This window comes from Orcinus orca, chromosome 1 (genome assembly GCF_937001465.1).
Source record: "Orcinus orca chromosome 1, mOrcOrc1.1, whole genome shotgun sequence".
Taxonomy (NCBI): Eukaryota; Metazoa; Chordata; class Mammalia; order Artiodactyla; family Delphinidae; genus Orcinus; species Orcinus orca.
The window spans coordinates 183,812,687-183,832,936 of NC_064559.1; the positions used below are offsets into that span (position 1 = coordinate 183,812,687).

The following is a 20,250-nucleotide window of genomic DNA, read 5'->3' on the forward strand; positions in this document are numbered from 1 at the left end:
AAAGTCCATCTATCAAGATTCTTATTCAGGAAACCAGAACAGGAATTCCGATCCACTGGTTTACGGACATTCTTTACAGATTCCAAGGACTAGGACTGTGTTCTCTCTTCATCCCACCATCGATACACAGAAAGCCACTGCTTACACGGAGTTGTACATAAAGCTTGTTCTACATAAAGTCTGTTTACAACTCTCTTAGGAGATAAGTTGTTTGACATCTTTTATAGACGTTAGCCTTTTGGGGATAAAATGAGCTTCCCCAAACAAGTCTATCACACAGAGATTTAGAAGAGGGAAAAATATATGTTTTTAAATTTATTTCCTTATTTGTTAAACTATCACTGCTTTGAATGATGTTCACAACATGGCAGGGTTTTCAATAACTTTCAATAACTAGATCATATCTATTTATCCATTGCTTCAGAAGTATGAACCCTAAGAGCTGCAGTGTCCCATACACATGTAGCTACCATGCACCTGAAATGTGGCTGGCCTGAACTGGGATGAGCTGTAGGTATAAAATACAGGATTTCAAAGACTTAGTACAAAACTCAGAATGTAAAATACTTCATTAAGGACTTTTAATATTAATTACATGTTGAAATAAGAATGTGTTGGATACATTAAATTACATTAAAATAAATTTCATCTGCTTCTTTTTATTTCTTAATGTGGATGCTAGGAAATTTGAAATTACATGTGACTCACACTGGACTTCTCTTGGATAGCGCTGTCCTAAAGGACAACAATGATTATGTCTTTTCAAATGCTCAAGTTCTGAACCTTATCCAATATTAGTCACTTTTAAATTCATCATTTATTTTTGCAGTTTCTAGTCTTCATCCACTAAGACTTTCCTGTTGAGATAACCACCTGATGTCTTTCCATTTATATCTACACTTTACCACATAAGGGGAAAAAAAAGAGATGGCTTAAATACGCACACAACTCTACATAAGAAACCAAAAATAATTTCAAGATCTGCTATCATTCTGGACCTTACCAGTCACCTGAGTCTACAAAAGAAATCAAGAACCCAACCTTTTGCTTCTAAATCTAAAACGAATTCATTAAGGCACTATTCAAAGCTATCTAAATTTAGAGACCACTCAACTACCCCAAGCGCAGACAGATCCAGACACTGAACCAGAACTCAGTTCAGATACATATGATCAGTGCAACTCCCCTCTCTGGCTCATAAGGAACAGCAATATTAACTACATAGACAAATAGGTCTGATTCTTTTCTGTAACATCTTGTGTTTGTTTGTTTGTTTTTAAAGGAACAAAACTGAATTCATCAGATTTATATATGAAAGCTCCAGCTTGCCATAATTTCAACATTCTAAATGATCTGAATCCTGCCTACTTTTCCAACATCATCTCAAACCACTCTCTCCCGAATCAATCACTCTACTGGAGTCACAAAGGCCTTCTTTCTGTTCCTTGAACACTTACAAGCATTTATAGTCTCAGCACCTTTATACTTGCAGTTCTCACTACATGAACAAACACCCTTCTGCAGTCTAAAGCATGGTTGGCTCCTTTCTCATCCTTCAGATCTCAGCTTGTCACCTAACTCGAAAAGGTATTATTCCTTGGCATTCTACCTAATGACACCTCACTGTTATCTTGTAGTCAAACTTCTTTCCTACACTTAGGAAATATGAAACTATCGTATTTGCCTTCCCAAACTAGAATGTAAGCTCCTCAAGAATGGGGGTCCTGGGGCTTCCCTGGTGGCGCAGTGGTTGAGAGTCCGCCTGCCGATGCAGGGGACACGGGTTCGTGCCCCGGTCCGGGAGGATCCCATATGCCGCGGAGCGGCTGGGCCTGTGAGCCATGGCCGCTGGGCCTGTGCGTCCAGAGCCTGTGCTCCGCAACGGGACAGGCCACAACAGCGTACAGCAAAAAAAAAAAAAGAATGGGGGTCCTGTTTGTCTTGCTCATTGCCGGTTATCCCTAGCAACAGAGAACAGGCACAGTAACAAGCACTCAAGCGTCTACTGACTGAATTAATCAAAAAAATCAAAAGCAGCTTTAAAAGACAAAGGATCTTAGAGGGGAAAATCCAGTATACTTATTTTTTAAATTATGCAACTGGCTTCCTATGTACATGTCCTTCTAGTCTTTGTTTTCTAGTTTCCAATACTTAAGTCTCTTGAAGAACTGTCATAGTTCCACATGGTGAAAAATAAGAAGTATGGAAATATCAATTATATTTTGCTTGCTGAGTCTGGAGAGAGAAGAAACGCTTGTTATCACTAAGTATTTAAAGATGAAATAAGGCAACAATAATAAAAACACTATTAGTGAATAGTTGGGACAACTGATTAATGACTTAATACAAAATGTTAGATTCCTTCTTCTTACCATTAACAAAACCAAAAAAATGTAGGAAAAATCTTCAGGATGATGATGCTGTGATAACAACATCCCAGCTGCCTAGAGCACATGTTCAGAATGAAGCAGATTAGAAAATATCTCTAAGGGGACTTCCCTGGTGGTGCAGTGGTTAGGACCCTGCGCTCCCAATGCAAGGGGCCTGGGTTCAATCCCTAGTCGGGGAACTAGATCCCACATGCATGCCGCTACTAAGTGTTCGCATGCCACAACTAAGGAGCTGGTGAGCCACAACTAAAAGGAGCCCTCAAGCCGCAACTATGGAGCCCGCCTGCCACAAGACGAGGTGCAACCAAATAAATAAATAAATATTTAAAAATATATATATATATATCTCTAAGATAAAATTTATAATATAACCAAAATGCTTAAAGTATTGAGGAAGAATTTACACTTCTGGGTAGTTTAGAAAGAAATTACTGATAAGAACATAGAAACTAAACAAAACAGACCAGAAAAAGATAATTATTAATAACAGAGAAAACAAAAAGTTGTACAGAAAAAAAAAAATTAACCATACCATATGACATTTGTCTGTGAACAAGCTATACATAACCTTAATACTGTTAACAGTGAATACTGCTCTAACCAAAATTCAATTACAACCAGAGTGACAATAAATATGGACATGTGAGGTGGTCAGAGAATTCTACCATTATCCAAAGTAGAAAGTTAATAGATAATACCCAAAACTGAAAAATCTATAAGTAGCAAAATAAGCTTATTATTTTAGAGGTAATACCAAAAGAAACTGTAAAGAGTTGGAAATGATTACTTCTAGGGACTGAAAAAGGGGTGGGAGGGACTGTTTTTCATAAAAAGCCCTGTGGAGCTGATGGTCTGACATGACTACGTATAGGGTTTTTGTACATGTATTAATAAAAAGTAAAACAAAAAAGGTTTAAATAAATATATAGAATGTTTTTTAAAATTTGAGAAGAAACTGTACTATGGGGGGAAATCAACTGTATGCATAAATTTATTCATGTCCATCACACAGTTACCTAACACATGGAAAAATGAGAGAAAAGCCTAAATGTTTACCAAAAAGGAACTAGTTAGATAAATTATATGGTACATCCAATGATGAAATGCCATGAGTCATTTAAAAATGCAAACAGAGAAAACTTTTCTTGTTAACAAGAACCAAGTGACAAAAAACACAACTCCAATTTTGATTATATACACACATATCAGAGTAACATATGCATGACAAGGGACTGTTCACTGAACTATTAACAGTGACTGTATATGTGTCAAGTTTATGGCTGATCTTTTTCAGTATGTTCAAGTGAATAAACATGTGTTATTTAAAAACTCAAAAGTTAGTTAAAATAAGAAAGTAACTGCTGATTCTACAACTTGGGATGGAATCAGAGAGGAGAGCGGCTACTTTATCAGCCTATTTCAGTTTTTTAAACTGAAAGATAAATATTGTTTAATAAGAACCCAGAACTTCTATTAAGGAATTTTCTGGATAAACAACATAAGACTGGCTCTGTAAGCCAATGAAGTTATTATTAGTTCCTTTTACCACCATGCATTTACCTTATTTGAACAATGATTCGACTTGCACCAGACCCCAAACAGACACTACCTCAAAGAATACTGGCAGTGCCGCGCTGGCTTCTCCAATTTACAAAGTCAGGATACAACTCTGGAATGAGAAGAAATAAGCAGTGATAAAATAGCTACCCAAACCTTGCAGACTGCATCTTGAAATACAGATGCTTGGAATCTATAAGCAGAAACTCTCCTCTAGCCCTCAAATTAACTCCAAGTGGACACAGGATTCTCTCCCAAAGTATACTGGCCTGAGGGTCTCTCATACTCATTTTCATCCACCCAACCTCCTATAGTAAGGTTGGAAAGTATGGAAAGCTAAAACCTTCCTCTTGTAACCTGATACTTTCACTGGCAATATTTCAGGTGCTATGGTTTGCATTATACAAGTTTAATTTGCAAAGTCCGTAATTCAACCTGGAGAATAACTTCAGAAGAATTAGATGCTTGAAACAAAAAACTTTCAAGTATGCTGAACTAAATTTAACAAATACATTTCAAGTTAAAGTAACTCCCCACACTCATCCCTCAAAGCACAAAAAAACCCTTCAGATCCAGTTGTTTAATTATTCCCAGATCCAAATACTACTAACATGGCCATATAGCAAAGCAATGTAGTATTATCCCAAACAAACAGGAAAACAAAGTTCCAAGATCAGCAAGCTCAGTATGTAATTAACGTCCTCACTCCTAGATTAAAGTTTTTTCGTTCATTCATAATACTATAAAGTAGGAAGGCACCTAAAAATTACATAATCTGAAGACGCGGTCTTGACATTAATCTCTTTTTTCACTTATTCATTGACTCAGTCAAGGATACCCACCTTAGCTTTCTCTGAACCTGTGGTTTGCACATAGCTGAATCCTTGCCTATTTAGCCAGGAGAGAAGAGAATGCATTACCTTAAGCTATAGTCTCTCAGTAAGTGGGGAGCCCTCAACTCCCCTCTCAGCAAACTCCTACTCATTCTTACGAGGGTCTCCTTCCCCAGCAAGCTGTCCCTGGCTCACCCAGGCTGGGTTAGGTATTGCTTCTCTGTTACCCTAGACATGGTTCTCCTTACACGCATATCATTATGTCTGTTAATATGTCAACTTACCTCACAAGGCTGCAAACTCTATATACACTGATATGTGTCCACTGAATAAACTGAATACACAAGCAATAAACTCTTGACCTATACCAAAGGTTATCAGGTAATTAACATTACAAAGAGGCAACAAAAACCTACTGTTAAAACTAAGACTTATCCAGATGAAATTACTATTCAGTCAGACCATTTGGCAAATTAATGACAATGTTGGTATGTATTCGCTTAGTTGATAAATAGCAAAAATACAGCACTTACAAAAACTCATTCTTTCACAATACTTTTGCATATATTCTTGCAAGTCATTCTGGGAATTCATCAACCAAAACTTTCCCTGTTTCTAACTGCAGAGGCACAGGGGTTCATGACATCGGTCAGCTTGAGGGAACCCCCGATGACTGCTACAAAACTGGGAACCGCTTACTCTACAATGCACTGATTAAAGAACTATTCCAATACATCCACCTTTAAAATTCTAGCCAGTTAACACACACACACACACGCAACCTTCCTTTTTCTACCCCATCATGTTTCTTCCCTATTAATTAACCTCTTCGACACTGGCAAGAATTTTCTCATCACAACAAATCTTCAATTTTCCATTGTTGCAATGGGTGGAGAAGCAAATCTGAGGCTCTGGCCCTTAGTTATTCTATGACAGCAAGGAGACACCTGAAGCCCTAAGTCGCCTGCCACCAATTTTTATGCACCCCCAAACTTGTCCTGCTTGAGTCATTGGGACAATGATAGGCGTGCTTTTCAGCCTCATTCTCCCGACCTGCCTTTCGTCAGGGTATATTAGGAAGGACACCACAGCACTACCGACAATATATCTTTTTCCCTTCTACACAATTTCCATTTTAACTGTCCACTTACTTCAACAAAAAATTTATTAAGTACCTACTACATTGCCAGGCACTATTTTAGGCAACAGAGATTCAGCAATTAAAAATCTCCTCAGGGACTTCCCTGGTGGCCCAGTGGTTAAGAATCTGCCTGCCAATGCAGGAGATATGGGTTTCATCCCTGGTCCGGGAAGATCCCACATGCCTTGGAACAACTAAGCCCGCAAGCCACACCTACTGAGCGTGCGTGCCACAACTACTGAAGCCCACACGCCCAGAGACTGTGCTCTACAATGAGAGAAGAGAAGCCACCTCAATGAGAAGCCAGCGCACCACAACGAAGAGCAGCCCCCGCTCACCGCAACTAGAGAAAGCTGGCGCACAGCAACGAAGACCCAACGCAGGCAAAAATAAATAAATTTTTAAAATATCTCTTCATTCCTGGAGCTTACATTCTAAGGGGCAGATGGAAGCACATGAGGAATAAGAGTTACTCTTTTATGTACTGTGGTCAGAGAAGGCAAAGATTAACAGAAACAGTATGCTGTACTTTATCTGAAGGCAAAAGGGACCAAATAGAGGAAAGAGCAAGTGCAAAGACCCTGCAGAGGGAACATGCCTGGTGTATCTAAGGAAGACAGAAAAACAGAGTGGCTGCAATGCCAACAGTTTCCAGGGAACAGCTGGAAGATCAGGTCAGAGACATGGGTGAATGGAAAGGGCCTTGCAAGCCATCGTAAGGACTTTGGCTTTCCTACAGGTTATGTAGGCAGCCACAGCACTGTTTTGAGCAGAGGAGTAAGGACCAGAATCACGTTCTAAAAGGATCTTGGCTGCTGAGTGTAGAACAGACCTTAACAGGGCAAGAGCAGAAGAAATTGTTAGATATTGCCTACAACTATCCAGGAAAAGGACGGCAGTGGCTTAAACTAGAGTGCAGCTCAGAATGCCCCCACGTTCCATACACTATACCTTACGTAACAACATAGTTCCTAAATCCAAAGAGTGAGCACTAACATTCTAAGTTTTTACTTCCTACAGTTAAAGCATTTTTACTTTCTACAGTTAAAGATTTGAAATGTTTTTTATCTCACCTCAAGCACCCCTGATAATCTTGTATTGAGAAATACATAAGATAAGGAAGCACAAAGATGACCTTGTCTGCTCCTATGAACCTGAGGTTAAAGCTAATCCTTTAAACCACCATGCAGGGACTTCCCTGGAGGTCCACCTGTTAAGAATCCGCCTTTCAATGCAGGGGACGCAGGTTCAATCCCTGGTCGGGGAACTAAGATCCCGCATGCCGCACTGCACAGCCAAAAAAAGAAAAAGACCACAAGGCACATGATGCTTCTACAATACTTAAGGACTAATGTGTCTACTTTCAAAATCAAGTTGAATAAAAGTGAACAAAAGGGCTTCCCTGGTGGCACAGTGGTTAGGAATCCGCCTTCCAATGCAGGGTACATGGGTTCGAGCCCTGGTCTGGAAGATCCCACATGCTACGGAGCAACAAAGCCCACACGCCCCAACTACTGAGCCTGTGCTCTAGAGCCCGTGAGCCACAACTACTGAAGCCCGCATGCCTAGAGCCCGTGCTCCGCAACAAGAGAAGCCACCGCAATGAGAAGTCCTCGCACTGCAACAAGCCCCACAACTAGAGAAAAGCCCGCAGGCAGCAACAAAGACCCAACGCAGCCAAAAATGAATGAATAAATAAATAGGAACAAAAGAGGACTGTGTCTTCTATTCAAGTTAACCCAAAGTAGCCAATGACAAAATTTAATCTTATCCACTCCCCATTGAAAAAAATACTAGGAATTGATAAGATTATGACAGCTAGGCAAATAAACCTTTAGTGTTTTACCACAGAAAACTGTGCAATGTCTTGCTCCAAGCAGCTTCCCTGGTATGAATCAGGGACCAATACTGAATCTAAGACTGGTGAAATTACTATGAATGGTTTTGGAGAGAAAGACAGATACTTCCAAACGTGTCCAGTATACAGGGCCTTCTTCGCTTGGGGGGGTGAGCAAATGATGTCACACAGCCCAACCTGTTTTTGTACCACCTATGAGTTAAGAATAGTTTCTACTGTTCCTTTTTTTTTTTTTTTTGGCTGCCCGCTCAGTTTGCAGGATCTCAGTTCCCCGACCAGGGATCAAACCCAGGCGCCCCTGCAGTGGAAGTGCGGAGTCCTAACCACCGGACCATCAGGGAATTCCCAAATTTCTACATTTTTTTTTTAATGGTAGAAAAATATCAAAAGTATTTCATGGGCTTCCCTGGTGGCGCAGTGGTTGAGAGTCCGCCTGCCGATGCAGGGGACACGGGTTCGTGCCCCGGTCCGGGAGGATTCCACATGCCGCGGAGCGGCTGGGCCGGTGAGCCATGGCCACTGAGCCTGCGCGTCCGGAGCCTGTGCTCCGCAACAGGAGAGGCCACAATAGTGAGAGGCCCACGTACCACAAAAAAATAAAAAAAAAAAAAGTATTTCATGACGTGTGAAAATTCTATGAAATTCCAATTTCAGTATCCGTGAAGTTTTACTGGAACACAGCCAGGTTCATTTGTTTATAGATAACTGCTTTCACACTACAACAGCAGAGTAGTTGCAAAAGTGACTAAAAGCAGTGGTCTCACCACTTTGCGCTGCTACAAATTGTGGTGAAGCAATTGTAACTAAAAAGCATTTCAGGGACTTCCCTGGTGGCACAGTGTTTAAGAATCCGCCTGCCAATGCGGGGGAAACGGGTTTGAGCCCTTGTCCACGAAGATCTCACATGCCGCAGAGCAACTAAGCCTGTGTGCCACAACTACTGAGCCTGCGCTCTAGAGCCCGCGAGCCACAACTACTGAAGCCCGTGCTCCACAACGAGAAGCCACTGCAATGAGAAGCCCACGCGCCGCAACAGAGTAGCCCCCGCCTGCTGCAACTAGAGAAAGCCCACGTGCAGCAACTAAGACCCAAAACAGCCATAAATAAATAAATAAATAAATTTTAAAAATAAATAAATAAATATAAATAAAAAGCATTTCAAGTACCATGTATTCTGTCATATCACACATGGAGCGTGGGTGCTTTTTTTTAATCCAATTAGATGGCAACACATTGTGTTTACTATGAAATGACACCATAGCTGGGCCAAGAACACAGTATGTGTCGACATTACCAAACTAAGCACTCACACAATATTCCCAACTCACAGGAAACCAACTGCTGGAAATTTTTTAAAAATTTAAAACAGAGTATCTTATCAAAACAGAAAACCTTCATAAAAACAAAATAAACAAAAATAAGGCTACAACCAAAGTAAGTTTCTGAGTGTTGTATCTGTTAGCATAAGGAGAAAAGTCGTTTATCTATAGTGAGTTAATTAAATTATGTTTGACTGCAAGAGCCTAAAAAATGTGTCTCGAGAAAATGAACTTGTTTAAGACTATTAGCCTTTTGATTTGAAGGGGTGAGGACAATGGGAGCAATATAAGTAGTCAATTAAAAAATAGGGCAGGTGGAGAGGAAGGGTGCTAACCTAAGTTAACTATGGAAATAAGTGAAATGAGAAGATAAAAAGCAAAAGGAACTGCATATAACCACTGTGTTCTACTTGTTAAAGTTTTCTAGTTGTAAAGTTGTTAAAGGGTACAGGTTAACAATCCTGAAACCACTACACTACACGTATACTGGAACTAATGAGTAAATGGATGGCAAACGGTGAGAGCCAAGTTTCTCACTGTTGGGAGAGGGAGATTATAGATAAAAAAGGAAGAGACTAGAATGATCAATGAGGTACTGGATTAGAGTTGGAGATATCAGTAATTCATGTCCAGCTTAATACAGATACAAATGAAGATATGTAGAAATAAGAAATACTTAGATATTTCTGTAAGTATATGGAATATATGTTAGTATACAGATGTATTTCCTTGCTTTGTCAGCTGAGAAGATGTGGAAGGAATAACCCTCCAGTAGCAATGTGCACACCTAGCACCCAGATCTTGATTTCTAATACCATTCTCCAATAAAAGAAACCAGGGCCCCTTGGAGAAATGGCTGAATCTAGGGCTGGGGGAGGGGATTCACAGTATGAGCTTGGGAGTATCTTATAGTGCCAGAAAGTGAGGAAGTGCTAAACAACAACAACAAAAAACACCACTACACACAATAAAGGGGGTATGTCAAAAGGACACTCCCGTCCAACTGAAAGAGCTCTCAATAGTAAAAATCAAAAAATTAGAACAGGGCTTCCCTGGTGGCGCAGTGGTTGAGAATCCGCCTGCTGATGCAGGGGACACGGGTTTGTGCCCCGGTCCGGGAATATCCCACATGCCGCGGAGCGGCTGGGCCCGTGAGCCATGGCCGCTGAGCCTACGCGTCCGGAGCCTGTGCTCCGCAATGGCAGAGGCCACAACAGTGAGAGGCCCGCGTACCGCAAAAAAAAAAAAAAAAAAATTAGAACAAAATAAAGTACTGGATTATAACAAAAATACCCATGAGTCCATATTGATATAAATAAGTGACTGAATAAATAAATAAATGGATGAGAAAAGACCAAACTCCCAGGCAGAAGAATTACAAATAATTTATGTATATACGCCACCCTCAAGGAGGTGGACTATAACTCTCCACTCCTTAAGTGGACGTCGGTATGCCTAGCGATTTTCTTCCAAAGAGTACACACTGTGGCAGGGAGGGGAGGGAGTAATTTTTTGGAGAAACCTAGCCAGATAATCACAGCTAAACAAGAAGTCACACTGATAGCATGTATTCCTTGATACGACATGGCACTTTACCTCTGTGTTCTTTCTCCCCCAAATCCATAACAGTAGTATAAATCATTAGAAAAATATTAGACAAATCCCAATTGAGGGACATTCTACAATACAGCTAACCAGTACTCCTCAAAACTGTCAAGGTCCCCAAAAATAAGTGTGAGAAATTGTCACAGCCAAGAGAAGCCTAAGGAGACATAACAACTTAATGTATATCCTAGATGAGATCCTGGAACAGAAAAAGGACATTAGGTAAAAACTAAGAAAATCTGGGGACTTCCCCTGGTGGTCCAGTGGTTAAGACTCTGTGCTTCCACTGCAGGGAGCGTGGGTTCGATCCCTAGTCAGGGAACTAAAGATCCCACATGCCTCGCTGTACAGCCAAAAATTTTTTAAAAATTAAAAATTAAAAAAAAAAAAAAAAAAGGGGCTTCCCTGGTGGCACAGTGATTGAGAGTCCACCTGCTGATGCAGGGGACACCGGTTCATGCCCCGGTCCGGGGAATCCCACATGCAGCGGAGCGGCTGGGCCCATGAGCCATGGCCGCTGAGCCTGTGCGTCCGGAGCCTGTGCTCCGCAACGGGAGAGGCCACGACAGTGAGAGGCCTGCGTACCTCAAAAAAAAAAAAAAAGAAAAACCTAAGGAAATCTGAATAAAGTATGAATTTTAGTTAGTAAGAATATACCAAATAAAAGGAATCCAAATCGGAAAAGAAGAAGTAAAGCTGTCACTGTTTGCAGATGACATGATAGTATACATAGAGAATCCTAAAGATGCTACCAGAAAACTACTAGAGCTAATCAATGAATTTGGTAAAGTAGCAGGATACAAAATTAATGCACAGAAATCTCTTGCATTCCTATACACTAACGATGAAAAATCTGAAAGTGAAATCAAGAAAACACTCCCATTTACCATTGCAACAAAAAGAATAAAATATCTAGGAATAAACCTACCTAAGGAGACAAAAGACCTGTATGCAGAAAATTATAAGACACTGATGAAAGAAATTAAGGATGATACAAATAGATGGAGAGATATACCATGTTCTTGGACTGGAAGAATCAACATTGTGAAAATGACTCTACTACCCAAAGCAATCTACAGATTCAATGCAATCCCTATCAAACTACCACTGGTATTTTTCACAGAACTAGAACAAAAAATTTCACAATTTGTATGGAAACACAAAAGACCCCGAATAGCCAAAGCAATCTTGAGAATGAAAAACGGAGCTGGAGGAATCAGGCTCCCTGACTTCAGACTATACTACAAAGCTACAGTAATCAAGACGGTATGGTACTGGCACAAAAACAGAAAGATAGATCAATGGAACAGGATAGAAAGCCCAGAGATAAACCCACGCACATATGGTCACCTTATCTTTGATAAAGGAGGCAGGAATGTACAGTGGAGAAAGGACAGCCTCTTCAATAAGTGGTGCTGGGAAAACTGGACAGGTACATGTAAAAGTATGAGATTAGATCACTCCCTAACACCATACACAAAAATAAGCTCAAAATGGATTAAAGACCTAAATGTAAGGCCAGAAACTATCAAACTCTTAGAGGAAAATATAGGCAGAACACTCTATGACATAAATCACAGCAAGATCCTTTTTGACCCACCTCCTAGAGAAATGGAAATAAAAACAAAAATAAACAAATGGGACCTAATGAAACTTCAAAGCTTTTGCACAGCAAAGGAAACCATAAACAAGACCAAAAGACAACCCTCAGAATGGGAGAAAATTTTTGCAAATGAAGCAACTGACAAAGGATTAATTTCCAAAATTTACAAGCAGCTCATGCAGCTCAATAACAAAAAAACAAACAACCCAATCCAAAAATGGGCAGAAGACCTAAATAGACATTTCTCCAAAGAAGATATACAGACTGCCAACAAACACATGAAAGAATGCTCAACATCATTAATCATTAGAGAAATGCAAATCAAAACTACAATGAGATATCATCTCACACCAGTCAGAATGGCCATCATCAAAAAATCTAGAAACAATAAATGCTGGAGAGGGTGTGGAGAAAAGGGAACCCTCTTGCACTGCTGGTGGGAATGTGAATTGGTTCAGCCACTATGGAGAACAGTATGGAGGTTCCTTAAAAAACTACAAATAGAACTACCATATGACCCAGCAATCCCACTACTGGGCATATACCCTGAGAAAACCAAAATTCAACAAGAGTCATGTACCAAAATGTTCATTGCAGCTCTATTTACAATAGCCCGGAGATGGAAACAACCTAAGAGCCCATTATCGGATGAATGGATAAAGAAGATGTGGCACATATATACAATGGAATATTACTCAGCCATAAAAAGAAACGAAATTGAGCTATTTGTAATGAGGTGGATAGACCTAGAGTCTGTCATACAGAGTGAAGTAAGTCAGAAAGAGAAAGACAAATACTGCATGCTAATACATATATATGGAATTTAAGAAAAAAAAAAGTCATGAAGAACCTAGGGGTAAGACAGGAATAAAGACACAGACCTACTGGAGAACGGACTTGAGGATATGGGGAGGGGGAAGGGTGAGCTGTGACAAAGCGAGAGAGAGAGAGGCATGGGCATATATACACTAACAAACGTAAGGTAGATAGCCAGTGGGAAGCAGCCGCATAGCACAGGGATATCAGCTCGATGTTTTGTGACCGCCTGGAGGGGTGGGATAGAGAGGGTGGGAGGGAGGGAGACGCAAGAGGGAAGAGATATGGGAACATATGTATATGTATATATATAACTGATTCACTTTGGTATAAAGCAGAAACTAACACACCACTGTAAAGCAATTATACCCCAATAAAGATGTTAAATATATATATATATACCAAAAAAAAAAAGAATATACCAATGTACCAATATTGGTACATTAGTTGTGACCAATGTACTATACTAAGGCAAGGTGTTAACAGGTGAAATGGATATGGGGGTATATATAGGAACACCCTGTACTATTTTCTGAGACTGTCTGTAAATCAAACTGTTCAAAATAAATTTATTTTGAAAAAAAGGCAAATGATTGTGAGTGGTGTTCCATGGCTCTAGATGATTCAACAGATATTACTGAAACTGCTCAGTTGTTTAGTGACGTCAACGCTGAGTTTGAAGTGACTGAACTCTATGAACAAAACAGTCTGTGTGGAACAACCACTGGCAAGAATCTTTTCACAAAGGTTGAGAGAACATTAATTCAATACAATCTGAACCTGAATCTGCTAAGATGTGCACAAATAATGGTGGTAAAAACGTGTGGAGAAAAAAGGGCTTAGTTGGACAAATTTACAAAGCCTGTGAAAATGTAAAGTATTTCAAGCAAATGGTTTATTCACTGTACTGTTCATCAGCAAGTATTCTGCAAAAAAAATGTATCACATGCTTATTGATCCAGTATTGTCAAGAGTGACCTTCATTTGCTCTCAATCCACTGCTGTAATGGATTCATCAGTTCTATGAATTTCTGTCAGAAACAGAAGGTGAATCCTGACTTGCCTACTAAACAGCAGTTAAATGGCTTAGCAGCCATAAAATTTTATTGTGTTTTTTTTTTTTTTTTTAAGCTCAAGGCTGAATTTGAGGGACTTCCCTGGTGGTCCAGTGGTTAAGACTCCATTTTCCCAATGCAGGGGATCCAGGTTCAATCCCTGGTCGGGAAACTAGATCCCACATGCATGCTGCAACTAAGAGTCCGCATGCCACAACTAAAGATCCCACATGCCACAACTAAAGATCCCACATGCCACAACAAAGACCCGGCGCAGCCTAAATAAATAAATACTCTAAAAAAAACCCAAAAGACTGAATTTGAAATTTTTCTGAAGACGAATCACCCTTAAACACTATTACTGAATACTTTATGGCTTTGGAAATTAGCTTTTGCTGCACACTTAATAACGTCTCTTAATAATTCCATTTGAAAATTAACAAGACAAAACAGCACTTCTATGGGAAACATACTACAGCAAATTAAAATGAACATACATTGTTTGAATCACAAGTAATGTTGGTTACTTTTTTCATTTCCTGTACTGTCGAACGTTAAAACAAGCAATGAGATCTCCAGTCCCACACAAATTTGAAGCAGACATATTTTCTTAGCTCAAACTACAGTTTTACTATATTTCCTCAATGCAAGTGCAAAGGAAATCTCCATATTTCAAAATCCATCTAAACACAACTAAGGAACTTCCATCTAATCATCAATTGGAAATGATTAATGTGCAGTGTAAGGGCAGGCTAAAAAGCAAATATCGAGAAAAGAATCTAACAGAATTCTATAAAGCCTTCCAAGTGATAAATATGCTCAATTAAAATCATATGCTCTGAAAAAAAATCATATGCTCATGGATTAAGATTAGTATTTGGCAGGACCTGTGTGAAAAAACGTTTTCAAAGATGACATATGGGGACTTCCCTGGTGGCACAGTGGTTAAGAATCCGCCTGCCAATGCCAGGGACAAGGGTTTGAGCCCTGGTCCGGAATAGATCCCACATGCCTCAGAGCAACTAAGCCCATCTGCCACAACTACTGAGCTCACACACCTCAACTACTGAAGCCCGCAAGCCTAGAGCCCATGTTCTGCAACAAGAGAAGCCACCGCAATGAGAAGAAGCCCGCGCACCGCAACGAAGAGTAGCCCCCACTTGCCACAACTAGAGGAAGTCTGCGCACAGCAACGAAGACCCAACGCAGACAAAAATAATAAATTAATATTTTTAAAAAGATGACATTTGTAAAATCTCACTACAAATTTCATCATTAACAGATGACATTTGCCATCAATTGCTATGGACCCCAATTAAAAGAAGTGTTATCCCCCCCAAAAGAATCCCATTCTTCTCACTAATACACCTGTATTATAAAACTGTATTCAATTTACATAACTTGCCTAACAAAGTCATGTAGTGCAAATGGCCAAACAAGAATAAACCCTTAATGAACAGTAATTCTCAAAACTGTAGGGTCTCAAATAGTAGAAAATGTCATTTTTAAATACTTATGCCCAGCAACTTACAGTAAAGCAAATAAAATTAGTAATCCAAAAAAAAATCCAAAAAAAAAAAAAAATTAGTAATCCATCATCCCAAAGCAATCTGCAAAGCACTAACCAATAAATAATAAAAAAGAACACATGCTCTAAAACTAGACTGCCTAGATTTGATTGATTCCCACTCCACCAACTGACTTAGACCTGTGATAAATTTCTTAATTAAATCTCACTCTCTCTGTTTCTTTACCTGTAAAACTGGTTCTTACTACAAAGGGTTATGAAAATTGAATAAATTAATATGCATAAAGTTACTGAAAGTGCTTAGCACACCATTAGTACTCAATAATAATAATTATGAATCAGGCCAATGTCAAAATGACAGAGTTAAAAGACAACAAGACTTCAACTAGCTGGTGTGGATAGTCACAAGGTCATTAAACAATTATGTTCTCTCTCTTGATAATTCAGAGTCTGGATTTATGGCAGACTCAGAATATAAGACACTACATCTTCCAAATCTCTTAAAGAAGCAGAACACTCTGGCAACAAACCCAAACCTATACTTCATTCCAGGCTGAATGAGCTTGACCCCTAAATGACACCATTATTCTGTGCCCCAGGTTCTCAGTTTACAAGAGAGAGACAGATCAACATGCCATCTGTGTACCTGACAGTTCCTACCTAGACAGGTGATTTTTAAAATCTTGCTCTCAGGCTATGCAGAGGGGCCTCAGGGCAAAATTATAACCTTCTCATCTGAATCCTCTGGCCTATTCAGCATGTAAGACTGTCAGGAAATCCTAACAGCTACTTTTCCAGAATTTATTTTATCACATTACAACTTTTTATAAGCTATCACCATTTCCTTACAACTTAAGCATCTATTCCTTGAAAAATACTAATCATGCAATATTACTAGACTATTTTGCTCCTTGAGGGCAAGTACCAGATCAAACTCCTTTTTTTGGATTCCCCGGTGTTGAATAACAAAATGAGTAAATACTAGCTAAATAATATATATATATTTTACTATGGTAAAATATACATAACACAAGATATACCATTTTAACCATTTTTAGGCGTACAGTGCAGATCAGTGGCATTCAGCCCACTCCCACTGGTATGCAACCATCACCACCATCCATCTCCAGAACTCTTCCATCTCCCCAAGACAAACCACGCACCTGTTAAACAGTAACACCCCCACCATTGCAACCACCACTCTACTTTGTCTCCATGAAGTTGACTAATCTAGGTATCTCACGCAAGTGGAATCATACAGTGTTGTCCTTTTACGTCTAACTTACGTCACCTAGCATGTCTTCAAGGTTCAGCCATATCGTGGCACATGTACACAGTTTTTAAAATGGTAAAAACATGTACAGAATCATAGAACTTGAGATATTAACTTAAACTGTTTCATTTGCCTTAGCAAACTTAAAATGTTTAATTCTTTTTACCTAGTTTTTTCATTTTAGTAATACAAGCACAGTAAAAATTTCAAACTGTATAAGACTACATAATGAAAAGAGGTCTCCTTCCTAATTTCTACCCTCCCTATCCTCAACTTCCAGTCCCCCTCTCAGGTTTAATTTTTTACCTTGGAACACAACTGCCAACCACATGTTGCCTTGCCTTACCTTAAAGGATGTCCTATTAGTAAGATACTTCGTTGGGGGACTTCCCTGGTGGTCCAGTGGTTAAGAATCCATCTTGCAATGCAGGGGATCCCTGGTCAGGGAACTGAGATCCCACATGCTGCAGGACAACTAAGCCCGCCCACTGCAACTACTGAGCCCGCAAGCCACAACTAGAGAGAAGCCCGCACGCCACAACAAAAGATCCGCATGCTGCAACTAAGACCCAACGCAGCCCTAAATAAATAAATAAATACTTTAAAAAAAAAAAAAGGATCCAAAACAATGAACATAAAACATTTCACAAGTATTTCACTGAGTTAACATTCATTGAGTGCACCCAATGGATAATGTCTTTGCTAGGCAGCATACTGAGACAATAAAGAGAACAGACTCTGGCGTCACATAAAAACTAGTTTAGGGCTTCCCTGGTAGCGCAGTGGCTGAGAGTCCACCTGACGATGCAGGGGACACGGGTTCGTGCCCCGGTCCAGGAAGATCCCACGTGCCGCGGAGCGGCTGGGCCCATGAGCCATGGCCGCTGAGCCTGCGTTGCTCCGCAACGGGAGAGGCCACAACAGTGAGAGGCCCACGTACCGCAAAAAAAAAAAAAAAAAACTACTTTAAAGCATTTTGACTCCTTTAAGTCTCAGTTTCCTGACCTATAAAATAAGGGCAACACTATCTCATAAGCTACTGAAACGATTAAATGAGGAAAACATCTAAATCATAGTACAGTGCACAGTCCTGTACTATATAGCAAGGACTCAAGTAATAATATAAATGTTAATTTCCTTCACTGGGCACTATGGAAAGCACAAAGATGAATCAGAAAATCTGTGCCCTTTTAAGATGCTTATAATACAACAGAGCAGTTTATCTCTGCTCAGTATTATCATTATCTGCCAAGACCCTGGTATTAATACAACTTCCAACCTACGTTTATAACTTTTATGCCTCTGTTTCTAAACCTCACTGAAATAGTTATTTGTAAATAGTTATTTGTTATTTCTCCTAGCACTAGGAGAATAAACAGAAAGTTCATTATCATCAGACCATGTACAGGGTGTGCAGCTCTGAGTCAGTCTACAGCTAGCTTTAATCAAAGAGCAGAGAGTCGTGTGATTAAGAGACCATGATCCACTCCAATCTGACCCAGAAGCATATGAGAGTTATGGACAAATCTCACTAGAATTAGAATCACAAAGCATTAAGAACTGGAAGCACTCTTAGAGATCATTATCTAAACTACAACTACTTTTCACAGAAGGAAACCTGAACCCAGATAAAGGAAGAGATTTGCCCAAGAAGATGAGGCAAAACTAGAGCTAAAGGCCCTTAGCTCTCAGTGTGTCCCGGTTCTTTCCACATCATCATGCTACCTTTCACCTGTTAAAGAACCTTAAACCACAAACTTCATCCACTCTGCTCTAATTTCTCACTTTTCTTCCCAATTAATTATCTAACAGGAAAAAAATTTTTAAATGTGCTTTATGAAATGTCTTCCCTAAATTATCTATTATTTGCCTTAAATTTACACTACTGGAAGCTACAGGGAGATGCTAACTAAAAGTAAATCTAAATAAATAAATAAATAAATCTAATTCACTAAAGGCCTATTTGAAACGAAATTTCAATCCACAAAAAAACTCTTAATTTTATTTATTTTTCGGCCGTGCTGTGTGTTTTACGGATCTTAGTTCCCTGACCAGGGATTGAACCTAGGCCACAGCAGTGAAAGCACCAAGTCCTAACTACTGGACCACCAGGGAATTCCCAAAAAACTTAATTTCAGAGTTGGAAAAGTGGATGGTACATTCAGAGTATTATCTTCCACAACTGCTTACTTTCACTAAAAAAATTTATCCAAAATAGTAATTTGATTAACCCATTTAACCCAGAGCATCAGACCAGGATAACCAACTTCTAAATGAGTCACATTTCATCTCATCTGTAAACAAGCAACAGGAAAGAGACTAAATTTGATGCCGGAATAATCTGTTACAAATATTTGTGACATTATTCCAGCAACCAATTTGGATATGATCATGTCATGCTGGAGAACCTACTAAAGTACATTCACCTTCAGAGATTTTTTTTCTTTCGTATTTTTCCTTTTTAAATTACAAATTGGAAGAAGCTACTAGGTTTGACACAAAGATCAAAACTACTTCCCAGAGTACTGCCAAATAACTTATTTTCAAACAAATTAAGAAATAGTCTTATCAGCAATTTTGGAACTCTACCCAAAATGTCCACATATATTCTGGTTCTGCTAATTCTAGAAATAAATTTGCAACTGCTTTGTAAATTTGCTGATGTTAACCCAACATCAATTTACAAACACCTTTAGGGATGCAAACCTCTTCTTCCCACAAAATGCCAAAATCCCAAGGCCACCTAGCCACTCCTAAATACAGGGTTTCTCACAAAATGCATCTTATTTCCAAAACATTTATAAGCAATGTAACTGCTCACCAATGACCCCTACCTCACATCACACAAAATAAACTCCAAGTGGACTTAAAAAAAAAAAAAAAAAAAGCATATAAACAAACATTAAATGTGAAAAGCTTTAAAACATTTAGAAGGAAATATAGGAGAATATTTGTACAAATTCCGGGTAGAGGATTTGAAATAAGTTATAAGTATAAACCATAGACATAAAGATTGATAAATATGTCTATATGCTTTAGAAAATCAAAACAAAACCACATACTAGGAGAGTATATTTGCAATACACATAAACAAAGGATTAAAATCCAGACTCTATATAAAGAACTTCTACAAATCAATAAAAAAGGCAAAAAACTCAATTATTCAGGTAAAAAAAGATTAACTTATTAAATACTTATTGAACACTTACGTATGCCAGGCACTGTCCTTGGCACTAGAGGTACAACACTGACAAAAGGAGAAAGTCTCTCAT

The 20,250-nt window shown here is 39.2% G+C and overlaps 1 protein-coding gene across 5 annotated transcripts in view; it reads right to left on the bottom strand.

Moving 5' to 3' along the window:
* THRAP3 (thyroid hormone receptor associated protein 3) overlaps window positions 1-20,250 on the bottom strand; it is a 70,660-nt gene that overhangs the window by 35,945 nt on the left and 14,465 nt on the right. For 3 of the 5 annotated variants that reach the window (XM_004266456.4, XM_049697761.1, XM_049697758.1), the window contains exon 2: window positions 3,951-4,059. The exons of 1 other annotated variant lie outside the window; for it this stretch is intronic. The gene's annotated coding sequence lies outside the window, so the exon portion shown is untranslated. The remainder of the gene's footprint in view (window positions 1-3,950; window positions 4,060-20,250) is intronic. One more of the 5 variants, XM_033422134.2, reaches the window with a different exon arrangement.